Source organism: Salmo salar, chromosome 08, assembly GCF_965601325.2.
Source record: "Salmo salar chromosome 08, fSalSal1, whole genome shotgun sequence".
Taxonomy (NCBI): Eukaryota; Metazoa; Chordata; class Actinopteri; order Salmoniformes; family Salmonidae; genus Salmo; species Salmo salar.
The window spans coordinates 3,628,458-3,647,871 of record NC_138298.1 but is presented as its reverse complement, the minus strand read 5'-3'; the positions used below and the strand labels follow the sequence as shown (position 1 = coordinate 3,647,871).

Genomic DNA, 19,414 nt, shown 5'->3' with positions numbered 1-19,414 from the left:
ATTTTATCCAACTACCTGTGCTAAAAAGTGATGGGAACAGTGTTTGTAATTTCTTCTACTTTTTCAGTGACACAAAGTTCAAGCTGCTTATCTAATTGGTGAAAATGCAATGTCTGTTTATCACACTCACTTTGAATATATATGTTGTAGCAAGAGATTGTTTCTCGCTTACGGCCATACCAGCCTGGGTACGCCCGATCTCGTCTGATCTCGGAAGCTAAGCAGGGTCGGGCCTGTTTAGTACTTGGATGGGAGACCGCCTGGGAATACCAGGTGCTGTAAGCATTTTGTCCACGAGGGTGTGCTCTTGCACTATTTCATCAGCAACACTGCCTTGTAGTAAGCATTTAATGATGAATTGACTAAATGCAGCTTCCTGCCTTTTTAATAGGATCAAATTTCCTTGTGTTTTCAATTAGCATCTGCCTTGTATTTATAAGACAAACAAGAATATTGTTGCTGAATGCAGCTTGTGTGTGCTTTGTGCTCCTTTGCCCTGTTCAAATGATGAAAGGAAATAAAGTTGGTATTTTATCCAACTACCTGTGCTAAAAAGTGATGGGAACAGTGTTTGTAATTTCTTCTACTTTTTCAGTGACACAAAGTTCAAGCTGCTTATCTAATTGGTGAAAATGCAATGTCTGTTTATCACACTCACTTTGAATATATATGTTGTAGCAAGAGATTGTGTCTCGCTTACGGCCATACCAGCCTGGGTTCGCCCGATCTCGTCTGATCTCGGAAGCTAAGCAGGGTCGGGCCTGGTTAATACTTGGATGGGAGACCGCCTGGGAATACCAGGTGCTGTAAGCATTTTGTCCACGAGGGTGTGCTCTTGCACTATTTCATCAGCAACACTGCCTTGTAGTAAGCATTTAATGATGAATTGACTAAATGTCTGTTTTATCAGACTCACTTTGACTATATATGTTGTAGCAAGAGATTGTTTCTCGCTTACGGCCATATCAGCCTGGGTACGCCCGATCTCGTCTGATCTCGGAAGCTAAGCAGGGTCGGGCCTGGTTAGTACTTGGATGGGAGACCGCCTGGGAATACCAGGTGCTGTAAGCATTTTGTCCACGAGGGTGTGCTCTTGCACTATTTCATCAGCAACACTGCCTTGTAGTAAGCATTTAATGATGAATTGACTAAATGCAGCTTCCTGCCTTTTTAATAGGATCAAATTTCCTTGTGTTTTCAATTAGCATCTGCCTTGTATTTATAAGACAAACAAGAATATTGTTGCTGAATGCAGCTTGTGTGTGCTTTGTGCTCCTTTGCCCTGTTCAAATGATGAAAGGAAATAAAGTTGGTATTTTATCCAACTACCTGTGCTAAAAAGTGATGGGAACAGTGTTTGTAATTTCTTCTACTTTTTCAGTGACACAAAGTTCAAGCTGCTTATCTAATTGGTGAAAATGCAATGTCTGTTTATCACACTCACTTTGAATATATATGTTGTAGCAAGAGATTGTTTCTCGCTTACGGCCATACCAGCCTGGGTACGCCCGATCTCGTCTGATCTCGGAAGCTAAGCAGGGTCGGGCCTGTTTAGTACTTGGATGGGAGACCGCCTGGGAATACCAGGTGCTGTAAGCATTTTGTCCACGAGGGTGTGCTCTTGCACTATTTCATCAGCAACACTGCCTTGTAGTAAGCATTTAATGATGAATTGACTAAATGCAGCTTCCTGCCTTTTTAATAGGATCAAATTTCCTTGTGTTTTCAATTAGCATCTGCCTTGTATTTATAAGACAAACAAGAATATTGTTGCTGAATGCAGCTTGTGTGTGCTTTGTGCTCCTTTGCCCTGTTCAAATGATGAAAGGAAATAAAGTTGGTATTTTATCCAACTACCTGTGCTAAAAAGTGATGGGAACAGTGTTTGTAATTTCTTCTACTTTTTCAGTGACACAAAGTTCAAGCTGCTTATCTAATTGGTGAAAATGCAATGTCTGTTTATCACACTCACTTTGAATATATATGTTGTAGCAAGAGATTGTTTCTCGCTTACGGCCATACCAGCCTGGGTACGCCCGATCTCGTCTGATCTCGGAAGCTAAGCAGGGTCGGGCCTGTTTAGTACTTGGATGGGAGACCGCCTGGGAATACCAGGTGCTGTAAGCATTTTGTCCACGAGGGTGTGCTCTTGCACTATTTCATCAGCAACACTGCCTTGTAGTAAGCATTTAATGATGAATTGACTAAATGCAGCTTCCTGCCTTTTTAATAGGATCAAATTTCCTTGTGTTTTCAATTAGCATCTGCCTTGTATTTATAAGACAAACAAGAATATTGTTGCTGAATGCAGCTTGTGTGTGCTTTGTGCTCCTTTGCCCTGTTCAAATGATGAAAGGAAATAAAGTTGGTATTTTATCCAACTACCTGTGCTAAAAAGTGATGGGAACAGTGTTTGTAATTTCTTCTACTTTTTCAGTGACACAAAGTTCAAGCTGCTTATCTAATTGGTGAAAATGCAATGTCTGTTTATCACACTCACTTTGAATATATATGTTGTAGCAAGAGATTGTGTCTCGCTTACGGCCATACCAGCCTGGGTTCGCCCGATCTCGTCTGATCTCGGAAGCTAAGCAGGGTCGGGCCTGGTTAATACTTGGATGGGAGACCGCCTGGGAATACCAGGTGCTGTAAGCATTTTGTCCACGAGGGTGTGCTCTTGCACTATTTCATCAGCAACACTGCCTTGTAGTAAGCATTTAATGATGAATTGACTAAATGTCTGTTTTATCAGACTCACTTTGACTATATATGTTGTAGCAAGAGATTGTTTCTCGCTTACGGCCATATCAGCCTGGGTACGCCCGATCTCGTCTGATCTCGGAAGCTAAGCAGGGTCGGGCCTGGTTAGTACTTGGATGGGAGACCGCCTGGGAATACCAGGTGCTGTAAGCATTTTGTCCACGAGGGTGTGCTCTTGCACTATTTCATCAGCAACACTGCCTTGTAGTAAGCATTTAATGATGAATTGACTAAATGCAGCTTCCTGCCTTTTTAATAGGATCAAATTTCCTTGTGTTTTCAATTAGCATCTGCCTTGTATTTATAAGACAAACAAGAATATTGTTGCTGAATGCAGCTTGTGTGTGCTTTGTGCTCCTTTGCCCTGTTCAAATGATGAAAGGAAATAAAGTTGGTATTTTATCCAACTACCTGTGCTAAAAAGTGATGGGAACAGTGTTTGTAATTTCTTCTACTTTTTCAGTGACACAAAGTTCAAGCTGCTTATCTAATTGGTGAAAATGCAATGTCTGTTTATCACACTCACTTTGAATATATATGTTGTAGCAAGAGATTGTTTCTCGCTTACGGCCATACCAGCCTGGGTACGCCCGATCTCGTCTGATCTCGGAAGCTAAGCAGGGTCGGGCCTGTTTAGTACTTGGATGGGAGACCGCCTGGGAATACCAGGTGCTGTAAGCATTTTGTCCACGAGGGTGTGCTCTTGCACTATTTCATCAGCAACACTGCCTTGTAGTAAGCATTTAATGATGAATTGACTAAATGCAGCTTCCTGCCTTTTTAATAGGATCAAATTTCCTTGTGTTTTCAATTAGCATCTGCCTTGTATTTATAAGACAAACAAGAATATTGTTGCTGAATGCAGCTTGTGTGTGCTTTGTGCTCCTTTGCCCTGTTCAAATGATGAAAGGAAATAAAGTTGGTATTTTATCCAACTACCTGTGCTAAAAAGTGATGGGAACAGTGTTTGTAATTTCTTCTACTTTTTCAGTGACACAAAGTTCAAGCTGCTTATCTAATTGGTGAAAATGCAATGTCTGTTTATCACACTCACTTTGAATATATATGTTGTAGCAAGAGATTGTGTCTCGCTTACGGCCATACCAGCCTGGGTTCGCCCGATCTCGTCTGATCTCGGAAGCTAAGCAGGGTCGGGCCTGGTTAGTACTTGGATGGGAGACCGCCTGGGAATACCAGGTGCTGTAAGCATTTTGTCCACGAGGGTGTGCTCTTGCACTATTTCATCAGCAACACTGCCTTGTAGTAAGCATTTAATGATGAATTGACTAAATGTCTGTTTTATCTGACTCACTTTGACTATATATGTTGTAGCAAGAGATTGTTTCTCGCTTACGGCCATACCAGCCTGGGTACGCCCGATCTCGTCTGATCTCGGAAGCTAAGCAGGGTCGTGCCTGGTTAGTACTTGGATGGGAGACCGCCTGGGAATACCAGGTGCTGTAAGCATTTTGTCCACGAGGGTGTGCTCTTGCACTATTTCATCAGCAACACTGCCTTGTAGTAAGCATTTAATGATGAATTGACTAAATGTCTGTTTTATCAGACTCACTTTGACTATATATGTTGTAGCAAGAGATTGTTTCTCACTTACGGCCATATCAGCCTGGGTACGCCCGATCTCGTCTGATCTCGGAAGCTAAGCAGGGTCGGGCCTGGTTAGTACTTGGATGGGAGACCGCCTGGGAATACCAGGTGCTGTAAGCATTTTGTCCACGAGGGTGTGCTCTTGCACTATTTCATCAGCAACACTGCCTTGTAGTAAGCATTTAATGATGAATTGACTAAATGCAGCTTCCTGCCTTTTTAATAGGATCAAATTTCCTTGTGTTTTCAATTAGCATCTGCCTTGTATTTATAAGACAAACAAGAATATTGTTGCTGAATGCAGCTTGTGTGTGCTTTGTGCTCCTTTGCCCAGTTCAAATGATGAAAGGAAATAAAGTTGGTATTTTATCCAACTACCTGTGCTAAAAAGTGATGGGAACAGTGTTTGTAATTTCTTCTACTTTTTCAGTGACACAAAGTTCAAGCTGCTTATCTAATTGGTGAAAATGCAATGTCTGTTTATCACACTCACTTTGAATATATATGTTGTAGCAAGAGATTGTTTCTCGCTTACGGCCATACCAGCCTGGGTACGCCCGATCTCGTCTGATCTCGGAAGCTAAGCAGGGTCGGGCCTGTTTAGTACTTGGATGGGAGACCGCCTGGGAATACCAGGTGCTGTAAGCATTTTGTCCACGAGGGTGTGCTCTTGCACTATTTCATCAGCAACACTGCCTTGTAGTAAGCATTTAATGATGAATTGACTAAATGCAGCTTCCTGCCTTTTTAATAGGATCAAATTTCCTTGTGTTTTCAATTAGCATCTGCCTTGTATTTATAAGACAAACAAGAATATTGTTGCTGAATGCAGCTTGTGTGTGCTTTGTGCTCCTTTGCCCTGTTCAAATGATGAAAGGAAATAAAGTTGGTATTTTATCCAACTACCTGTGCTAAAAAGTGATGGGAACAGTGTTTGTAATTTCTTCTACTTTTTCAGTGACACAAAGTTCAAGCTGCTTATCTAATTGGTGAAAATGCAATGTCTGTTTATCACACTCACTTTGAATATATATGTTGTAGCAAGAGATTGTGTCTCGCTTACGGCCATACCAGCCTGGGTTCGCCCGATCTCGTCTGATCTCGGAAGCTAAGCAGGGTCGGGCCTGGTTAATACTTGGATGGGAGACCGCCTGGGAATACCAGGTGCTGTAAGCATTTTGTCCACGAGGGTGTGCTCTTGCACTATTTCATCAGCAACACTGCCTTGTAGTAAGCATTTAATGATGAATTGACTAAATGTCTGTTTTATCAGACTCACTTTGACTATATATGTTGTAGCAAGAGATTGTTTCTCGCTTACGGCCATATCAGCCTGGGTACGCCCGATCTCGTCTGATCTCGGAAGCTAAGCAGGGTCGGGCCTGGTTAGTACTTGGATGGGAGACCGCCTGGGAATACCAGGTGCTGTAAGCATTTTGTCCACGAGGGTGTGCTCTTGCACTATTTCATCAGCAACACTGCCTTGTAGTAAGCATTTAATGATGAATTGACTAAATGCAGCTTCCTGCCTTTTTAATAGGATCAAATTTCCTTGTGTTTTCAATTAGCATCTGCCTTGTATTTATAAGACAAACAAGAATATTGTTGCTGAATGCAGCTTGTGTGTGCTTTGTGCTCCTTTGCCCTGTTCAAATGATGAAAGGAAATAAAGTTGGTATTTTATCCAACTACCTGTGCTAAAAAGTGATGGGAACAGTGTTTGTAATTTCTTCTACTTTTTCAGTGACACAAAGTTCAAGCTGCTTATCTAATTGGTGAAAATGCAATGTCTGTTTATCACACTCACTTTGAATATATATGTTGTAGCAAGAGATTGTTTCTCGCTTACGGCCATACCAGCCTGGGTACGCCCGATCTCGTCTGATCTCGGAAGCTAAGCAGGGTCGGGCCTGTTTAGTACTTGGATGGGAGACCGCCTGGGAATACCAGGTGCTGTAAGCATTTTGTCCACGAGGGTGTGCTCTTGCACTATTTCATCAGCAACACTGCCTTGTAGTAAGCATTTAATGATGAATTGACTAAATGCAGCTTCCTGCCTTTTTAATAGGATCAAATTTCCTTGTGTTTTCAATTAGCATCTGCCTTGTATTTATAAGACAAACAAGAATATTGTTGCTGAATGCAGCTTGTGTGTGCTTTGTGCTCCTTTGCCCTGTTCAAATGATGAAAGGAAATAAAGTTGGTATTTTATCCAACTACCTGTGCTAAAAAGTGATGGGAACAGTGTTTGTAATTTCTTCTACTTTTTCAGTGACACAAAGTTCAAGCTGCTTATCTAATTGGTGAAAATGCAATGTCTGTTTATCACACTCACTTTGAATATATATGTTGTAGCAAGAGATTGTGTCTCGCTTACGGCCATACCAGCCTGGGTTCGCCCGATCTCGTCTGATCTCGGAAGCTAAGCAGGGTCGGGCCTGGTTAATACTTGGATGGGAGACCGCCTGGGAATACCAGGTGCTGTAAGCATTTTGTCCACGAGGGTGTGCTCTTGCACTATTTCATCAGCAACACTGCCTTGTAGTAAGCATTTAATGATGAATTGACTAAATGTCTGTTTTATCAGACTCACTTTGACTATATATGTTGTAGCAAGAGATTGTTTCTCGCTTACGGCCATATCAGCCTGGGTACGCCCGATCTCGTCTGATCTCGGAAGCTAAGCAGGGTCGGGCCTGGTTAGTACTTGGATGGGAGACCGCCTGGGAATACCAGGTGCTGTAAGCATTTTGTCCACGAGGGTGTGCTCTTGCACTATTTCATCAGCAACACTGCCTTGTAGTAAGCATTTAATGATGAATTGACTAAATGCAGCTTCCTGCCTTTTTAATAGGATCAAATTTCCTTGTGTTTTCAATTAGCATCTGCCTTGTATTTATAAGACAAACAAGAATATTGTTGCTGAATGCAGCTTGTGTGTGCTTTGTGCTCCTTTGCCCTGTTCAAATGATGAAAGGAAATAAAGTTGGTATTTTATCCAACTACCTGTGCTAAAAAGTGATGGGAACAGTGTTTGTAATTTCTTCTACTTTTTCAGTGACACAAAGTTCAAGCTGCTTATCTAATTGGTGAAAATGCAATGTCTGTTTATCACACTCACTTTGAATATATATGTTGTAGCAAGAGATTGTTTCTCGCTTACGGCCATACCAGCCTGGGTACGCCCGATCTCGTCTGATCTCGGAAGCTAAGCAGGGTCGGGCCTGTTTAGTACTTGGATGGGAGACCGCCTGGGAATACCAGGTGCTGTAAGCATTTTGTCCACGAGGGTGTGCTCTTGCACTATTTCATCAGCAACACTGCCTTGTAGTAAGCATTTAATGATGAATTGACTAAATGTCTGTTTTATCAGACTCACTTTGACTATATATGTTGTAGCAAGAGATTGTTTCTCGCTTACGGCCATATCAGCCTGGGTACGCCCGATCTCGTCTGATCTCGGAAGCTAAGCAGGGTCGGGCCTGGTTAGTACTTGGATGGGAGACCGCCTGGGAATACCAGGTGCTGTAAGCATTTTGTCCACGAGGGTGTGCTCTTGCACTATTTCATCAGCAACACTGCCTTGTAGTAAGCATTTAATGATGAATTGACTAAATGCAGCTTCCTGCCTTTTTAATAGGATCAAATTTCCTTGTGTTTTCAATTAGCATCTGCCTTGTATTTATAAGACAAACAAGAATATTGTTGCTGAATGCAGCTTGTGTGTGCTTTGTGCTCCTTTGCCCTGTTCAAATGATGAAAGGAAATAAAGTTGGTATTTTATCCAACTACCTGTGCTAAAAAGTGATGGGAACAGTGTTTGTAATTTCTTCTACTTTTTCAGTGACACAAAGTTCAAGCTGCTTATCTAATTGGTGAAAATGCAATGTCTGTTTATCACACTCACTTTGAATATATATGTTGTAGCAAGAGATTGTTTCTCGCTTACGGCCATACCAGCCTGGGTACGCCCGATCTCGTCTGATCTCGGAAGCTAAGCAGGGTCGGGCCTGTTTAGTACTTGGATGGGAGACCGCCTGGGAATACCAGGTGCTGTAAGCATTTTGTCCACGAGGGTGTGCTCTTGCACTATTTCATCAGCAACACTGCCTTGTAGTAAGCATTTAATGATGAATTGACTAAATGCAGCTTCCTGCCTTTTTAATAGGATCAAATTTCCTTGTGTTTTCAATTAGCATCTGCCTTGTATTTATAAGACAAACAAGAATATTGTTGCTGAATGCAGCTTGTGTGTGCTTTGTGCTCCTTTGCCCTGTTCAAATGATGAAAGGAAATAAAGTTGGTATTTTATCCAACTACCTGTGCTAAAAAGTGATGGGAACAGTGTTTGTAATTTCTTCTACTTTTTCAGTGACACAAAGTTCAAGCTGCTTATCTAATTGGTGAAAATGCAATGTCTGTTTATCACACTCACTTTGAATATATATGTTGTAGCAAGAGATTGTGTCTCGCTTACGGCCATACCAGCCTGGGTTCGCCCGATCTCGTCTGATCTCGGAAGCTAAGCAGGGTCGGGCCTGGTTAGTACTTGGATGGGAGACCGCCTGGGAATACCAGGTGCTGTAAGCATTTTGTCCACGAGGGTGTGCTCTTGCACTATTTCATCAGCAACACTGCCTTGTAGTAAGCATTTAATGATGAATTGACTAAATGTCTGTTTTATCTGACTCACTTTGACTATATATGTTGTAGCAAGAGATTGTTTCTCGCTTACGGCCATACCAGCCTGGGTACGCCCGATCTCGTCTGATCTCGGAAGCTAAGCAGGGTCGTGCCTGGTTAGTACTTGGATGGGAGACCGCCTGGGAATACCAGGTGCTGTAAGCATTTTGTCCACGAGGGTGTGCTCTTGCACTATTTCATCAGCAACACTGCCTTGTAGTAAGCATTTAATGATGAATTGACTAAATGTCTGTTTTATCAGACTCACTTTGACTATATATGTTGTAGCAAGAGATTGTTTCTCACTTACGGCCATATCAGCCTGGGTACGCCCGATCTCGTCTGATCTCGGAAGCTAAGCAGGGTCGGGCCTGGTTAGTACTTGGATGGGAGACCGCCTGGGAATACCAGGTGCTGTAAGCATTTTGTCCACGAGGGTGTGCTCTTGCACTATTTCATCAGCAACACTGCCTTGTAGTAAGCATTTAATGATGAATTGACTAAATGCAGCTTCCTGCCTTTTTAATAGGATCAAATTTCCTTGTGTTTTCAATTAGCATCTGCCTTGTATTTATAAGACAAACAAGAATATTGTTGCTGAATGCAGCTTGTGTGTGCTTTGTGCTCCTTTGCCCAGTTCAAATGATGAAAGGAAATAAAGTTGGTATTTTATCCAACTACCTGTGCTAAAAAGTGATGGGAACAGTGTTTGTAATTTCTTCTACTTTTTCAGTGACACAAAGTTCAAGCTGCTTATCTAATTGGTGAAAATGCAATGTCTGTTTATCACACTCACTTTGAATATATATGTTGTAGCAAGAGATTGTTTCTCGCTTACGGCCATACCAGCCTGGGTACGCCCGATCTCGTCTGATCTCGGAAGCTAAGCAGGGTCGGGCCTGTTTAGTACTTGGATGGGAGACCGCCTGGGAATACCAGGTGCTGTAAGCATTTTGTCCACGAGGGTGTGCTCTTGCACTATTTCATCAGCAACACTGCCTTGTAGTAAGCATTTAATGATGAATTGACTAAATGCAGCTTCCTGCCTTTTTAATAGGATCAAATTTCCTTGTGTTTTCAATTAGCATCTGCCTTGTATTTATAAGACAAACAAGAATATTGTTGCTGAATGCAGCTTGTGTGTGCTTTGTGCTCCTTTGCCCTGTTCAAATGATGAAAGGAAATAAAGTTGGTATTTTATCCAACTACCTGTGCTAAAAAGTGATGGGAACAGTGTTTGTAATTTCTTCTACTTTTTCAGTGACACAAAGTTCAAGCTGCTTATCTAATTGGTGAAAATGCAATGTCTGTTTATCACACTCACTTTGAATATATATGTTGTAGCAAGAGATTGTGTCTCGCTTACGGCCATACCAGCCTGGGTTCGCCCGATCTCGTCTGATCTCGGAAGCTAAGCAGGGTCGGGCCTGGTTAATACTTGGATGGGAGACCGCCTGGGAATACCAGGTGCTGTAAGCATTTTGTCCACGAGGGTGTGCTCTTGCACTATTTCATCAGCAACACTGCCTTGTAGTAAGCATTTAATGATGAATTGACTAAATGTCTGTTTTATCAGACTCACTTTGACTATATATGTTGTAGCAAGAGATTGTTTCTCGCTTACGGCCATATCAGCCTGGGTACGCCCGATCTCGTCTGATCTCGGAAGCTAAGCAGGGTCGGGCCTGGTTAGTACTTGGATGGGAGACCGCCTGGGAATACCAGGTGCTGTAAGCATTTTGTCCACGAGGGTGTGCTCTTGCACTATTTCATCAGCAACACTGCCTTGTAGTAAGCATTTAATGATGAATTGACTAAATGCAGCTTCCTGCCTTTTTAATAGGATCAAATTTCCTTGTGTTTTCAATTAGCATCTGCCTTGTATTTATAAGACAAACAAGAATATTGTTGCTGAATGCAGCTTGTGTGTGCTTTGTGCTCCTTTGCCCTGTTCAAATGATGAAAGGAAATAAAGTTGGTATTTTATCCAACTACCTGTGCTAAAAAGTGATGGGAACAGTGTTTGTAATTTCTTCTACTTTTTCAGTGACACAAAGTTCAAGCTGCTTATCTAATTGGTGAAAATGCAATGTCTGTTTATCACACTCACTTTGAATATATATGTTGTAGCAAGAGATTGTTTCTCGCTTACGGCCATACCAGCCTGGGTACGCCCGATCTCGTCTGATCTCGGAAGCTAAGCAGGGTCGGGCCTGTTTAGTACTTGGATGGGAGACCGCCTGGGAATACCAGGTGCTGTAAGCATTTTGTCCACGAGGGTGTGCTCTTGCACTATTTCATCAGCAACACTGCCTTGTAGTAAGCATTTAATGATGAATTGACTAAATGCAGCTTCCTGCCTTTTTAATAGGATCAAATTTCCTTGTGTTTTCAATTAGCATCTGCCTTGTATTTATAAGACAAACAAGAATATTGTTGCTGAATGCAGCTTGTGTGTGCTTTGTGCTCCTTTGCCCTGTTCAAATGATGAAAGGAAATAAAGTTGGTATTTTATCCAACTACCTGTGCTAAAAAGTGATGGGAACAGTGTTTGTAATTTCTTCTACTTTTTCAGTGACACAAAGTTCAAGCTGCTTATCTAATTGGTGAAAATGCAATGTCTGTTTATCACACTCACTTTGAATATATATGTTGTAGCAAGAGATTGTGTCTCGCTTACGGCCATACCAGCCTGGGTTCGCCCGATCTCGTCTGATCTCGGAAGCTAAGCAGGGTCGGGCCTGGTTAATACTTGGATGGGAGACCGCCTGGGAATACCAGGTGCTGTAAGCATTTTGTCCACGAGGGTGTGCTCTTGCACTATTTCATCAGCAACACTGCCTTGTAGTAAGCATTTAATGATGAATTGACTAAATGTCTGTTTTATCAGACTCACTTTGACTATATATGTTGTAGCAAGAGATTGTTTCTCGCTTACGGCCATATCAGCCTGGGTACGCCCGATCTCGTCTGATCTCGGAAGCTAAGCAGGGTCGGGCCTGGTTAGTACTTGGATGGGAGACCGCCTGGGAATACCAGGTGCTGTAAGCATTTTGTCCACGAGGGTGTGCTCTTGCACTATTTCATCAGCAACACTGCCTTGTAGTAAGCATTTAATGATGAATTGACTAAATGCAGCTTCCTGCCTTTTTAATAGGATCAAATTTCCTTGTGTTTTCAATTAGCATCTGCCTTGTATTTATAAGACAAACAAGAATATTGTTGCTGAATGCAGCTTGTGTGTGCTTTGTGCTCCTTTGCCCTGTTCAAATGATGAAAGGAAATAAAGTTGGTATTTTATCCAACTACCTGTGCTAAAAAGTGATGGGAACAGTGTTTGTAATTTCTTCTACTTTTTCAGTGACACAAAGTTCAAGCTGCTTATCTAATTGGTGAAAATGCAATGTCTGTTTATCACACTCACTTTGAATATATATGTTGTAGCAAGAGATTGTTTCTCGCTTACGGCCATACCAGCCTGGGTACGCCCGATCTCGTCTGATCTCGGAAGCTAAGCAGGGTCGGGCCTGTTTAGTACTTGGATGGGAGACCGCCTGGGAATACCAGGTGCTGTAAGCATTTTGTCCACGAGGGTGTGCTCTTGCACTATTTCATCAGCAACACTGCCTTGTAGTAAGCATTTAATGATGAATTGACTAAATGCAGCTTCCTGCCTTTTTAATAGGATCAAATTTCCTTGTGTTTTCAATTAGCATCTGCCTTGTATTTATAAGACAAACAAGAATATTGTTGCTGAATGCAGCTTGTGTGTGCTTTGTGCTCCTTTGCCCTGTTCAAATGATGAAAGGAAATAAAGTTGGTATTTTATCCAACTACCTGTGCTAAAAAGTGATGGGAACAGTGTTTGTAATTTCTTCTACTTTTTCAGTGACACAAAGTTCAAGCTGCTTATCTAATTGGTGAAAATGCAATGTCTGTTTATCACACTCACTTTGAATATATATGTTGTAGCAAGAGATTGTGTCTCGCTTACGGCCATACCAGCCTGGGTTCGCCCGATCTCGTCTGATCTCGGAAGCTAAGCAGGGTCGGGCCTGGTTAGTACTTGGATGGGAGACCGCCTGGGAATACCAGGTGCTGTAAGCATTTTGTCCACGAGGGTGTGCTCTTGCACTATTTCATCAGCAACACTGCCTTGTAGTAAGCATTTAATGATGAATTGACTAAATGTCTGTTTTATCAGACTCACTTTGACTATATATGTTGTAGCAAGAGATTGTTTCTCGCTTACGGCCATATCAGCCTGGGTACGCCCGATCTCGTCTGATCTCGGAAGCTAAGCAGGGTCGGGCCTGGTTAGTACTTGGATGGGAGACCGCCTGGGAATACCAGGTGCTGTAAGCATTTTGTCCACGAGGGTGTGCTCTTGCACTATTTCATCAGCAACACTGCCTTGTAGTAAGCATTTAATGATGAATTGACTAAATGCAGCTTCCTGCCTTTTTAATAGGATCAAATTTCCTTGTGTTTTCAATTAGCATCTGCCTTGTATTTATAAGACAAACAAGAATATTGTTGCTGAATGCAGCTTGTGTGTGCTTTGTGCTCCTTTGCCCTGTTCAAATGATGAAAGGAAATAAAGTTGGTATTTTATCCAACTACCTGTGCTAAAAAGTGATGGGAACAGTGTTTGTAATTTCTTCTACTTTTTCAGTGACACAAAGTTCAAGCTGCTTATCTAATTGGTGAAAATGCAATGTCTGTTTATCACACTCACTTTGAATATATATGTTGTAGCAAGAGATTTTTTCTCGCTTACGGCCATACCAGCCTGGGTACGCCCGATCTCGTCTGATCTCGGAAGCTAAGCAGGGTCGGCCTGTTTAGTACTTGGATGGGAGACCGCCTGGGAATACCAGGTGCTGTAAGCATTTTGTCCACGAGGGTGTGCTCTTGCACTATTTCATCAGCAACACTGCCTTGTAGTAAGCATTTAATGATGAATTGACTAAATGCAGCTTCCTGCCTTTTTAATAGGATCAAATTTCCTTGTGTTTTCAATTAGCATCTGCCTTGTATTTATAAGACAAACAAGAATATTGTTGCTGAATGCAGCTTGTGTGTGCTTTGTGCTCCTTTGCCCTGTTCAAATGATGAAAGGAAATAAAGTTGGTATTTTATCCAACTACCTGTGCTAAAAAGTGATGGGAACAGTGTTTGTAATTTCTTCTACTTTTTCAGTGACACAAAGTTCAAGCTGCTTATCTAATTGGTGAAAATGCAATGTCTGTTTATCACACTCACTTTGAATATATATGTTGTAGCAAGAGATTGTGTCTCGCTTACGGCCATACCAGCCTGGGTTCGCCCGATCTCGTCTGATCTCGGAAGCTAAGCAGGGTCGGGCCTGGTTAGTACTTGGATGGGAGACCGCCTGGGAATACCAGGTGCTGTAAGCATTTTGTCCACGAGGGTGTGCTCTTGCACTATTTCATCAGCAACACTGCCTTGTAGTAAGCATTTAATGATGAATTGACTAAATGTCTGTTTTATCAGACTCACTTTGACTATATATGTTGTAGCAAGAGATTGTTTCTCGCTTACGGCCATACCAGCCTGGGTACGCCCGATCTCGTCTGATCTCGGAAGCTAAGCAGGGTCGTGCCTGGTTAGTACTTGGATGGGAGACCGCCTGGGAATACCAGGTGCTGTAAGCATTTTGTCCACGAGGGTGTGCTCTTGCACTATTTCATCAGCAACACTGCCTTGTAGTAAGCATTTAATGATGAATTGACTAAATGTCTGTTTTATCTGACTCACTTTGACTATATATGTTGTAGCAAGAGATTGTTTCTCGCTTACGGCCATATCTGCCTGGGTACGCCCGATCTCGTCTGATCTCGGAAGCTAAGCAGGGTCGGGCCTGGTTAGTACTTGGATGGGAGACCGCCTGGGAATACCAGGTGCTGTAAGCATTTTGTCCACGAGGGTGTGCTCTTGCACTATTTCATCAGCAACACTGCCTTGTAGTAAGCATTTAATGATGAATTGACTAAATGTCTGTTTTATCAGACTCACTTTGACTATATATGTTGTAGCAAGAGATTGTTTCTCGCTTACGGCCATACCAGCCTGGGTACGCCCGATCTCGTCTGATCTCGGAAGCTAAGCAGGGTCGTGCCTGGTTAGTACTTGGATGGGAGACCGCCTGGGAATACCAGGTGCTGTAAGCATTTTGTCCACGAGGGTGTGCTCTTGCACTATTTCATCAGCAACACTGCCTTGTAGTAAGCATTTAATGATGAATTGACTAAATGCAGCTTCCTGCCTTTTTAATAGGATCAAATTTCCTTGTGTTTTCAATTAGCATCTGCCTTGTATTTATAAGACAAACAAGAATATTGTTGCTGAATGCAGCTTGTGTGTGCTTTGTGCTCCTTTGCCCTGTTCAAATGATGAAAGGAAATAAAGTTGGTATTTTATCCAACTACCTGTGCTAAAAAGTGATGGGAACAGTGTTTGTAATTTCTTCTACTTTTTCAGTGACACAAAGTTCAAGCTGCTTATCTAATTGGTGAAAATGCAATGTCTGTTTATCACACTCACTTTGAATATATATGTTGTAGCAAGAGATTGTTTCTCGCTTACGGCCATACCAGCCTGGGTATGCCCGATCTCGTCTGATCTCGGAAGCTAAGCAGGGTCGTGCCTGGTTAGTACTTGGATGGGAGACCGCCTGGGAATACCAGGTGCTGTAAGCATTTTGTCCACGAGGGTGTGCTCTTGCACTATTTCATCAGCAACACTGCCTTGTAGTAAGCATTTAATGATGAATTGACTAAATGCAGCTTCCTGCCTTTTTAATAGGATCAAATTTCCTTGTGTTTTCAATTAGCATCTGCCTTGTATTTATAAGACAAACAAGAATATTGTTGCTGAATGCAGCTTGTGTGTGCTTTGTGCTCCTTTGCCCTGTTCAAATGATGAAAGGAAATAAAGTTGGTATTTTATCCAACTACCTGTGCTAAAAAGTGATGGGAACAGTGTTTGTAATTTCTTCTACTTTTTCAGTGACACAAAGTTCAAGCTGCTTATCTAATTGGTGAAAATGCAATGTCTGTTTATCACACTCACTTTGAATATATATGTTGTAGCAAGAGATTGTTTGTCGCTTACGGCCATACCAGCCTGGGTACGCCCGATCTCGTCTGATCTCGGAAGCTAAGCAGGGTCGGGCCTGGTTAGTAATTGGATGGGAGACCGCCTGGGAATACCAGGTGCTGTAAGCATTTTGTCCACGAGGGTGTGCTCTTGCACTATTTCATCAGCAACACTGCCTTGTAGTAAGCATTTAATGATGAATTGACTAAATGTCTGTTTTATCAGACTCACTTTGACTATATATGTTGTAGCAAGAGATTGTTTCTCGCTTACGGCCATACCAGCCTGGGTACGCCCGATCTCGTCTGATCTCGGAAGCTAAGCAGGGTCGTGCCTGGTTAGTACTTGGATGGGAGACCGCCTGGGAATACCAGGTGCTGTAAGCATTTTGTCCACGAGGGTGTGCTCTTGCACTATTTCATCAGCAACACTGCCTTGTAGTAAGCATTTAATGATGAATTGACTAAATGTCTGTTTTATCTGACTCACTTTGACTATATATGTTGTAGCAAGAGATTGTTTCTCGCTTACGGCCATACCAGCCTGGGTACGCCCGATCTCGTCTGATCTCGGAAGCTAAGCAGGGTCGTGCCTGGTTAGTACTTGGATGGGAGACCGCCTGGGAATACCAGGTGCTGTAAGCATTTTGTCCACGAGGGTGTGCTCTTGCACTATTTCATCAGCAACACTGCCTTGTAGTAAGCATTTAATGATGAATTGACTAAATGTCTGTTTTATCAGACTCACTTTGACTATATATGTTGTAGCAAGAGATTGTTTCTCGCTTACGGCCATATCAGCCTGGGTACGCCCGATCTCGTCTGATCTCGGAAGCTAAGCAGGGTCGGGCCTGGTTAGTACTTGGATGGGAGACCGCCTGGGAATACCAGGTGCTGTAAGCATTTTGTCCACGAGGGTGTGCTCTTGCACTATTTCATCAGCAACACTGCCTTGTAGTAAGCATTTAATGATGAATTGACTAAATGTCTGTTTTATCAGACTCACTTTGACTATATATGTTGTAGCAAGAGATTGTTTCTCGCTTACGGCCATACCAGCCTGGGTAAGCCCGATCTCGTCTGATCTCGGAAGCTAAGCAGGGTCGTGCCTGGTTAGTACTTGGATGGGAGACCGCCTGGGAATACCAGGTGCTGTAAGCATTTTGTCCACGAGGGTGTGCTCTTGCACTATTTCATCAGCAACACTGCCTTGTAGTAAGCATTTAATGATGAATTGACTAAATGTCTGTTTTATCAGACTCACTTTGACTATATATGTTGTAGCAAGAGATTGTTTCTCGCTTACGGCCATATCAGCCTGGGTACGCCCGATCTCGTCTGATCTCGGAAGCTAAGCAGGGTCGGGCCTGGTTAGTACTTGGATGGGAGACCGCCTGGGAATACCAGGTGCTGTAAGCATTTTGTCCACGAGGGTGTGCTCTTGCACTATTTCATCAGCAACACTGCCTTGTAGTAAGCATTTAATGATGAATTGACTAAATGTCTGTTTTATCAGACTCACTTTGACTATATATGTTGTAGCAAGAGATTGTTTCTCGCTTACGGCCATACCAGCCTGGGTAAGCCCGATCTCGTCTGATCTCGGAAGCTAAGCAGGGTCGTGCCTGGTTAGTACTTGGATGGGAGACCGCCTGGGAATACCAGGTGCTGTAAGCATTTTGTCCACGAGGGTGTGCTCTTGCACTATTTCATCAGCAACACTGCCTTGTAGTAAGCATTTAATGATGAATTGACTAAATGCAGCTTCCTGCCTTTTTAATAGGATCAAATTTCCTTGTGTTTTCAATTAGCATCTGCCTTGTATTTATAAGACAAACAAGAATATTGTTGCTGAATGCAGCTTGTGTGTGCTTTGTGCTCCTTTGCCCTGTTCAAATGATGAAAGGAAATAAAGTTGGTATTTTATCCAACTACCTGTGCTAAAAAGTGATGGGAACAGTGTTTGTAATTTCTTCTACTTTTTCAGTGACACAAAGTTCAAGCTGCTTATCTAATTGGTGAAAATGCAATGTCTGTTTATCACACTCACTTTGAATATATATGTTGTAGCAAGAGATTGTTTCTCGCTTACGGCCATACCAGCCTGGGTACGCCCGATCTCGTCTGATCTCGGAAGCTAAGCAGGGTCGGGCCTGTTTAGTACTTGGATGGGAGACCGCCTGGGAATACCAGGTGCTGTAAGCATTTTGTCCACGAGGGTGTGCTCTTGCACTATTTCATCAGCAACACTGCCTTGTAGTAGGCATTTAATGATGAATTGACTAAATGCAGCTTCCTGCCTTTTTAATAGGATCAAATTTCCTTGTGTTTTCAATTAGCATCTGCCTTGTATTTATAAGACAAACAAGAATATTGTTGCTGAATGCAGCTTGTGTGTGCTTTGTGCTCCTTTGCCCTGTTCAAATGATGAAAGGAAATAAAGTTTGTATTTTATCCAACTACCTGTGCTAAAAAGTGATGGGAACAGTGTTTGTAATTTCTTCTACTTTTTCAGTGACACAAAGTTCAAGCTGCTTATCTAATTGGTGAAAATGCAATGTCTGTTTATCACACTCACTTTGAATATATATGTTGTAGCAAGAGATTGTGTCTCGCTTACGGCCATACCAGCCTGGGTTCGCCCGATCTCGTCTGATCTCGGAAGCTAAGCAGGGTCGGGCCTGGTTAGTACTTGGATGGGAGACCGCCTGGGAATACCAGGTGCTGTAAGCATTTTGTCCACGAGGGTGTGCTCTTGCACTATTTCATCAGCAACACTGCCTTGTAGTAAGCATTTAATGATGAATTGACTAAATGTCTGTTTTATCAGACTCACTTTGACTATATATGTTGTAGCAAGAGATTGTTTCTCGCTTACGGCCATATCAGCCTGGGTACGCCCGATCTCGTCTGATCTCGGAAGCTAAGCAGGGTCGGGCCTGGTTAGTACTTGGATGGGAGACCGCCTGGGAATACCAGGTGCTGTAAGCATTTTGTCCACGAGGGTGTGCTCTTGCACTATTTCATCAGCAACACTGCCTTGTAGTAAGCATTTAATGATGAATTGACTAAATGCAGCTTCCTGCCTTTTTAATAGGATCAAATTTCCTTGTGTTTTCAATTAGCATCTGCCTTGTATTTATAAGACAAACAAGAATATTGTTGCTGAATGCAGCTTGTGTGTGCTTTGTGCTCCTTTGCCCTGTTCAAATGATGAAAGGAAATAAAGTTGGTATTTTATCCAA

The 19,414-nt window shown here is 42.4% G+C and overlaps 48 non-coding genes across 48 annotated transcripts; all 48 read left to right on the top strand.

The window, feature by feature from the left end:
• Positions 1–166: 166 nt before the first annotated feature.
• Positions 167–285, top strand: LOC145882771 (5S ribosomal RNA). Its single transcript, XR_014394339.1, has one exon. It is a non-coding gene; the product is annotated as a 5S ribosomal RNA (ribosomal RNA).
• Positions 286–694: 409 nt separating this feature from the next.
• LOC145886496 (5S ribosomal RNA) lies at positions 695–813 on the top strand. The gene has a single exon (XR_014398081.1). It is a non-coding gene; the product is annotated as a 5S ribosomal RNA (ribosomal RNA).
• A 139-nt stretch (positions 814–952) lies between these two features.
• LOC145883250 (5S ribosomal RNA) lies at positions 953–1,071 on the top strand. Its single transcript, XR_014394824.1, has one exon. It is a non-coding gene; the product is annotated as a 5S ribosomal RNA (ribosomal RNA).
• Positions 1,072–1,480: 409 nt separating this feature from the next.
• LOC145882770 (5S ribosomal RNA) lies at positions 1,481–1,599 on the top strand. The gene has a single exon (XR_014394338.1). It is a non-coding gene; the product is annotated as a 5S ribosomal RNA (ribosomal RNA).
• Positions 1,600–2,008: 409 nt separating this feature from the next.
• Positions 2,009–2,127, top strand: LOC145882769 (5S ribosomal RNA). Its single transcript, XR_014394337.1, has one exon. It is a non-coding gene; the product is annotated as a 5S ribosomal RNA (ribosomal RNA).
• Positions 2,128–2,536: 409 nt separating this feature from the next.
• LOC145886495 (5S ribosomal RNA) lies at positions 2,537–2,655 on the top strand. Its single transcript, XR_014398080.1, has one exon. It is a non-coding gene; the product is annotated as a 5S ribosomal RNA (ribosomal RNA).
• Positions 2,656–2,794: 139 nt separating this feature from the next.
• On the top strand, positions 2,795–2,913 carry LOC145883249 (5S ribosomal RNA). Its single transcript, XR_014394823.1, has one exon. It is a non-coding gene; the product is annotated as a 5S ribosomal RNA (ribosomal RNA).
• A 409-nt stretch (positions 2,914–3,322) lies between these two features.
• Positions 3,323–3,441, top strand: LOC145882768 (5S ribosomal RNA). Its single transcript, XR_014394336.1, has one exon. It is a non-coding gene; the product is annotated as a 5S ribosomal RNA (ribosomal RNA).
• Positions 3,442–3,850: 409 nt separating this feature from the next.
• Positions 3,851–3,969, top strand: LOC145882137 (5S ribosomal RNA). Its single transcript, XR_014393704.1, has one exon. It is a non-coding gene; the product is annotated as a 5S ribosomal RNA (ribosomal RNA).
• Positions 3,970–4,108: 139 nt separating this feature from the next.
• On the top strand, positions 4,109–4,227 carry LOC145886281 (5S ribosomal RNA). Its single transcript, XR_014397865.1, has one exon. It is a non-coding gene; the product is annotated as a 5S ribosomal RNA (ribosomal RNA).
• A 139-nt stretch (positions 4,228–4,366) lies between these two features.
• Positions 4,367–4,485, top strand: LOC145886399 (5S ribosomal RNA). Its single transcript, XR_014397984.1, has one exon. It is a non-coding gene; the product is annotated as a 5S ribosomal RNA (ribosomal RNA).
• Positions 4,486–4,894: 409 nt separating this feature from the next.
• On the top strand, positions 4,895–5,013 carry LOC145882767 (5S ribosomal RNA). Its single transcript, XR_014394335.1, has one exon. It is a non-coding gene; the product is annotated as a 5S ribosomal RNA (ribosomal RNA).
• A 409-nt stretch (positions 5,014–5,422) lies between these two features.
• On the top strand, positions 5,423–5,541 carry LOC145886494 (5S ribosomal RNA). The gene has a single exon (XR_014398079.1). It is a non-coding gene; the product is annotated as a 5S ribosomal RNA (ribosomal RNA).
• Positions 5,542–5,680: 139 nt separating this feature from the next.
• LOC145883247 (5S ribosomal RNA) lies at positions 5,681–5,799 on the top strand. The gene has a single exon (XR_014394821.1). It is a non-coding gene; the product is annotated as a 5S ribosomal RNA (ribosomal RNA).
• A 409-nt stretch (positions 5,800–6,208) lies between these two features.
• LOC145882766 (5S ribosomal RNA) lies at positions 6,209–6,327 on the top strand. The gene has a single exon (XR_014394334.1). It is a non-coding gene; the product is annotated as a 5S ribosomal RNA (ribosomal RNA).
• A 409-nt stretch (positions 6,328–6,736) lies between these two features.
• LOC145886493 (5S ribosomal RNA) lies at positions 6,737–6,855 on the top strand. Its single transcript, XR_014398078.1, has one exon. It is a non-coding gene; the product is annotated as a 5S ribosomal RNA (ribosomal RNA).
• A 139-nt stretch (positions 6,856–6,994) lies between these two features.
• On the top strand, positions 6,995–7,113 carry LOC145883246 (5S ribosomal RNA). The gene has a single exon (XR_014394820.1). It is a non-coding gene; the product is annotated as a 5S ribosomal RNA (ribosomal RNA).
• A 409-nt stretch (positions 7,114–7,522) lies between these two features.
• Positions 7,523–7,641, top strand: LOC145882765 (5S ribosomal RNA). The gene has a single exon (XR_014394333.1). It is a non-coding gene; the product is annotated as a 5S ribosomal RNA (ribosomal RNA).
• Positions 7,642–7,780: 139 nt separating this feature from the next.
• LOC145883245 (5S ribosomal RNA) lies at positions 7,781–7,899 on the top strand. The gene has a single exon (XR_014394819.1). It is a non-coding gene; the product is annotated as a 5S ribosomal RNA (ribosomal RNA).
• A 409-nt stretch (positions 7,900–8,308) lies between these two features.
• LOC145882763 (5S ribosomal RNA) lies at positions 8,309–8,427 on the top strand. Its single transcript, XR_014394331.1, has one exon. It is a non-coding gene; the product is annotated as a 5S ribosomal RNA (ribosomal RNA).
• A 409-nt stretch (positions 8,428–8,836) lies between these two features.
• On the top strand, positions 8,837–8,955 carry LOC145882135 (5S ribosomal RNA). Its single transcript, XR_014393702.1, has one exon. It is a non-coding gene; the product is annotated as a 5S ribosomal RNA (ribosomal RNA).
• Positions 8,956–9,094: 139 nt separating this feature from the next.
• Positions 9,095–9,213, top strand: LOC145886280 (5S ribosomal RNA). The gene has a single exon (XR_014397864.1). It is a non-coding gene; the product is annotated as a 5S ribosomal RNA (ribosomal RNA).
• A 139-nt stretch (positions 9,214–9,352) lies between these two features.
• Positions 9,353–9,471, top strand: LOC145886398 (5S ribosomal RNA). Its single transcript, XR_014397983.1, has one exon. It is a non-coding gene; the product is annotated as a 5S ribosomal RNA (ribosomal RNA).
• Positions 9,472–9,880: 409 nt separating this feature from the next.
• LOC145882762 (5S ribosomal RNA) lies at positions 9,881–9,999 on the top strand. Its single transcript, XR_014394330.1, has one exon. It is a non-coding gene; the product is annotated as a 5S ribosomal RNA (ribosomal RNA).
• A 409-nt stretch (positions 10,000–10,408) lies between these two features.
• On the top strand, positions 10,409–10,527 carry LOC145886491 (5S ribosomal RNA). Its single transcript, XR_014398076.1, has one exon. It is a non-coding gene; the product is annotated as a 5S ribosomal RNA (ribosomal RNA).
• Positions 10,528–10,666: 139 nt separating this feature from the next.
• Positions 10,667–10,785, top strand: LOC145883244 (5S ribosomal RNA). The gene has a single exon (XR_014394818.1). It is a non-coding gene; the product is annotated as a 5S ribosomal RNA (ribosomal RNA).
• A 409-nt stretch (positions 10,786–11,194) lies between these two features.
• On the top strand, positions 11,195–11,313 carry LOC145882761 (5S ribosomal RNA). The gene has a single exon (XR_014394329.1). It is a non-coding gene; the product is annotated as a 5S ribosomal RNA (ribosomal RNA).
• A 409-nt stretch (positions 11,314–11,722) lies between these two features.
• Positions 11,723–11,841, top strand: LOC145886490 (5S ribosomal RNA). The gene has a single exon (XR_014398075.1). It is a non-coding gene; the product is annotated as a 5S ribosomal RNA (ribosomal RNA).
• Positions 11,842–11,980: 139 nt separating this feature from the next.
• On the top strand, positions 11,981–12,099 carry LOC145883243 (5S ribosomal RNA). The gene has a single exon (XR_014394817.1). It is a non-coding gene; the product is annotated as a 5S ribosomal RNA (ribosomal RNA).
• Positions 12,100–12,508: 409 nt separating this feature from the next.
• On the top strand, positions 12,509–12,627 carry LOC145882760 (5S ribosomal RNA). Its single transcript, XR_014394328.1, has one exon. It is a non-coding gene; the product is annotated as a 5S ribosomal RNA (ribosomal RNA).
• Positions 12,628–13,036: 409 nt separating this feature from the next.
• LOC145882134 (5S ribosomal RNA) lies at positions 13,037–13,155 on the top strand. The gene has a single exon (XR_014393701.1). It is a non-coding gene; the product is annotated as a 5S ribosomal RNA (ribosomal RNA).
• Positions 13,156–13,294: 139 nt separating this feature from the next.
• Positions 13,295–13,413, top strand: LOC145883242 (5S ribosomal RNA). The gene has a single exon (XR_014394816.1). It is a non-coding gene; the product is annotated as a 5S ribosomal RNA (ribosomal RNA).
• A 409-nt stretch (positions 13,414–13,822) lies between these two features.
• Positions 13,823–13,940, top strand: LOC145852242 (5S ribosomal RNA). Its single transcript, XR_014374096.1, has one exon. It is a non-coding gene; the product is annotated as a 5S ribosomal RNA (ribosomal RNA).
• Positions 13,941–14,349: 409 nt separating this feature from the next.
• Positions 14,350–14,468, top strand: LOC145882133 (5S ribosomal RNA). Its single transcript, XR_014393700.1, has one exon. It is a non-coding gene; the product is annotated as a 5S ribosomal RNA (ribosomal RNA).
• Positions 14,469–14,607: 139 nt separating this feature from the next.
• Positions 14,608–14,726, top strand: LOC145886279 (5S ribosomal RNA). Its single transcript, XR_014397863.1, has one exon. It is a non-coding gene; the product is annotated as a 5S ribosomal RNA (ribosomal RNA).
• Positions 14,727–14,865: 139 nt separating this feature from the next.
• LOC145884798 (5S ribosomal RNA) lies at positions 14,866–14,984 on the top strand. Its single transcript, XR_014396378.1, has one exon. It is a non-coding gene; the product is annotated as a 5S ribosomal RNA (ribosomal RNA).
• Positions 14,985–15,123: 139 nt separating this feature from the next.
• On the top strand, positions 15,124–15,242 carry LOC145886278 (5S ribosomal RNA). The gene has a single exon (XR_014397862.1). It is a non-coding gene; the product is annotated as a 5S ribosomal RNA (ribosomal RNA).
• Positions 15,243–15,651: 409 nt separating this feature from the next.
• LOC145850716 (5S ribosomal RNA) lies at positions 15,652–15,770 on the top strand. Its single transcript, XR_014372564.1, has one exon. It is a non-coding gene; the product is annotated as a 5S ribosomal RNA (ribosomal RNA).
• A 409-nt stretch (positions 15,771–16,179) lies between these two features.
• LOC145885736 (5S ribosomal RNA) lies at positions 16,180–16,298 on the top strand. The gene has a single exon (XR_014397320.1). It is a non-coding gene; the product is annotated as a 5S ribosomal RNA (ribosomal RNA).
• A 139-nt stretch (positions 16,299–16,437) lies between these two features.
• Positions 16,438–16,556, top strand: LOC145886277 (5S ribosomal RNA). The gene has a single exon (XR_014397861.1). It is a non-coding gene; the product is annotated as a 5S ribosomal RNA (ribosomal RNA).
• A 139-nt stretch (positions 16,557–16,695) lies between these two features.
• On the top strand, positions 16,696–16,814 carry LOC145886276 (5S ribosomal RNA). Its single transcript, XR_014397860.1, has one exon. It is a non-coding gene; the product is annotated as a 5S ribosomal RNA (ribosomal RNA).
• Positions 16,815–16,953: 139 nt separating this feature from the next.
• LOC145883241 (5S ribosomal RNA) lies at positions 16,954–17,072 on the top strand. Its single transcript, XR_014394815.1, has one exon. It is a non-coding gene; the product is annotated as a 5S ribosomal RNA (ribosomal RNA).
• A 139-nt stretch (positions 17,073–17,211) lies between these two features.
• Positions 17,212–17,330, top strand: LOC145851803 (5S ribosomal RNA). The gene has a single exon (XR_014373655.1). It is a non-coding gene; the product is annotated as a 5S ribosomal RNA (ribosomal RNA).
• Positions 17,331–17,469: 139 nt separating this feature from the next.
• On the top strand, positions 17,470–17,588 carry LOC145883240 (5S ribosomal RNA). Its single transcript, XR_014394814.1, has one exon. It is a non-coding gene; the product is annotated as a 5S ribosomal RNA (ribosomal RNA).
• A 139-nt stretch (positions 17,589–17,727) lies between these two features.
• LOC145851802 (5S ribosomal RNA) lies at positions 17,728–17,846 on the top strand. The gene has a single exon (XR_014373654.1). It is a non-coding gene; the product is annotated as a 5S ribosomal RNA (ribosomal RNA).
• A 409-nt stretch (positions 17,847–18,255) lies between these two features.
• Positions 18,256–18,374, top strand: LOC145882759 (5S ribosomal RNA). The gene has a single exon (XR_014394327.1). It is a non-coding gene; the product is annotated as a 5S ribosomal RNA (ribosomal RNA).
• A 409-nt stretch (positions 18,375–18,783) lies between these two features.
• LOC145882132 (5S ribosomal RNA) lies at positions 18,784–18,902 on the top strand. The gene has a single exon (XR_014393699.1). It is a non-coding gene; the product is annotated as a 5S ribosomal RNA (ribosomal RNA).
• A 139-nt stretch (positions 18,903–19,041) lies between these two features.
• On the top strand, positions 19,042–19,160 carry LOC145883239 (5S ribosomal RNA). The gene has a single exon (XR_014394813.1). It is a non-coding gene; the product is annotated as a 5S ribosomal RNA (ribosomal RNA).
• The last annotated feature ends 254 nt before the right edge of the window (positions 19,161–19,414 follow it).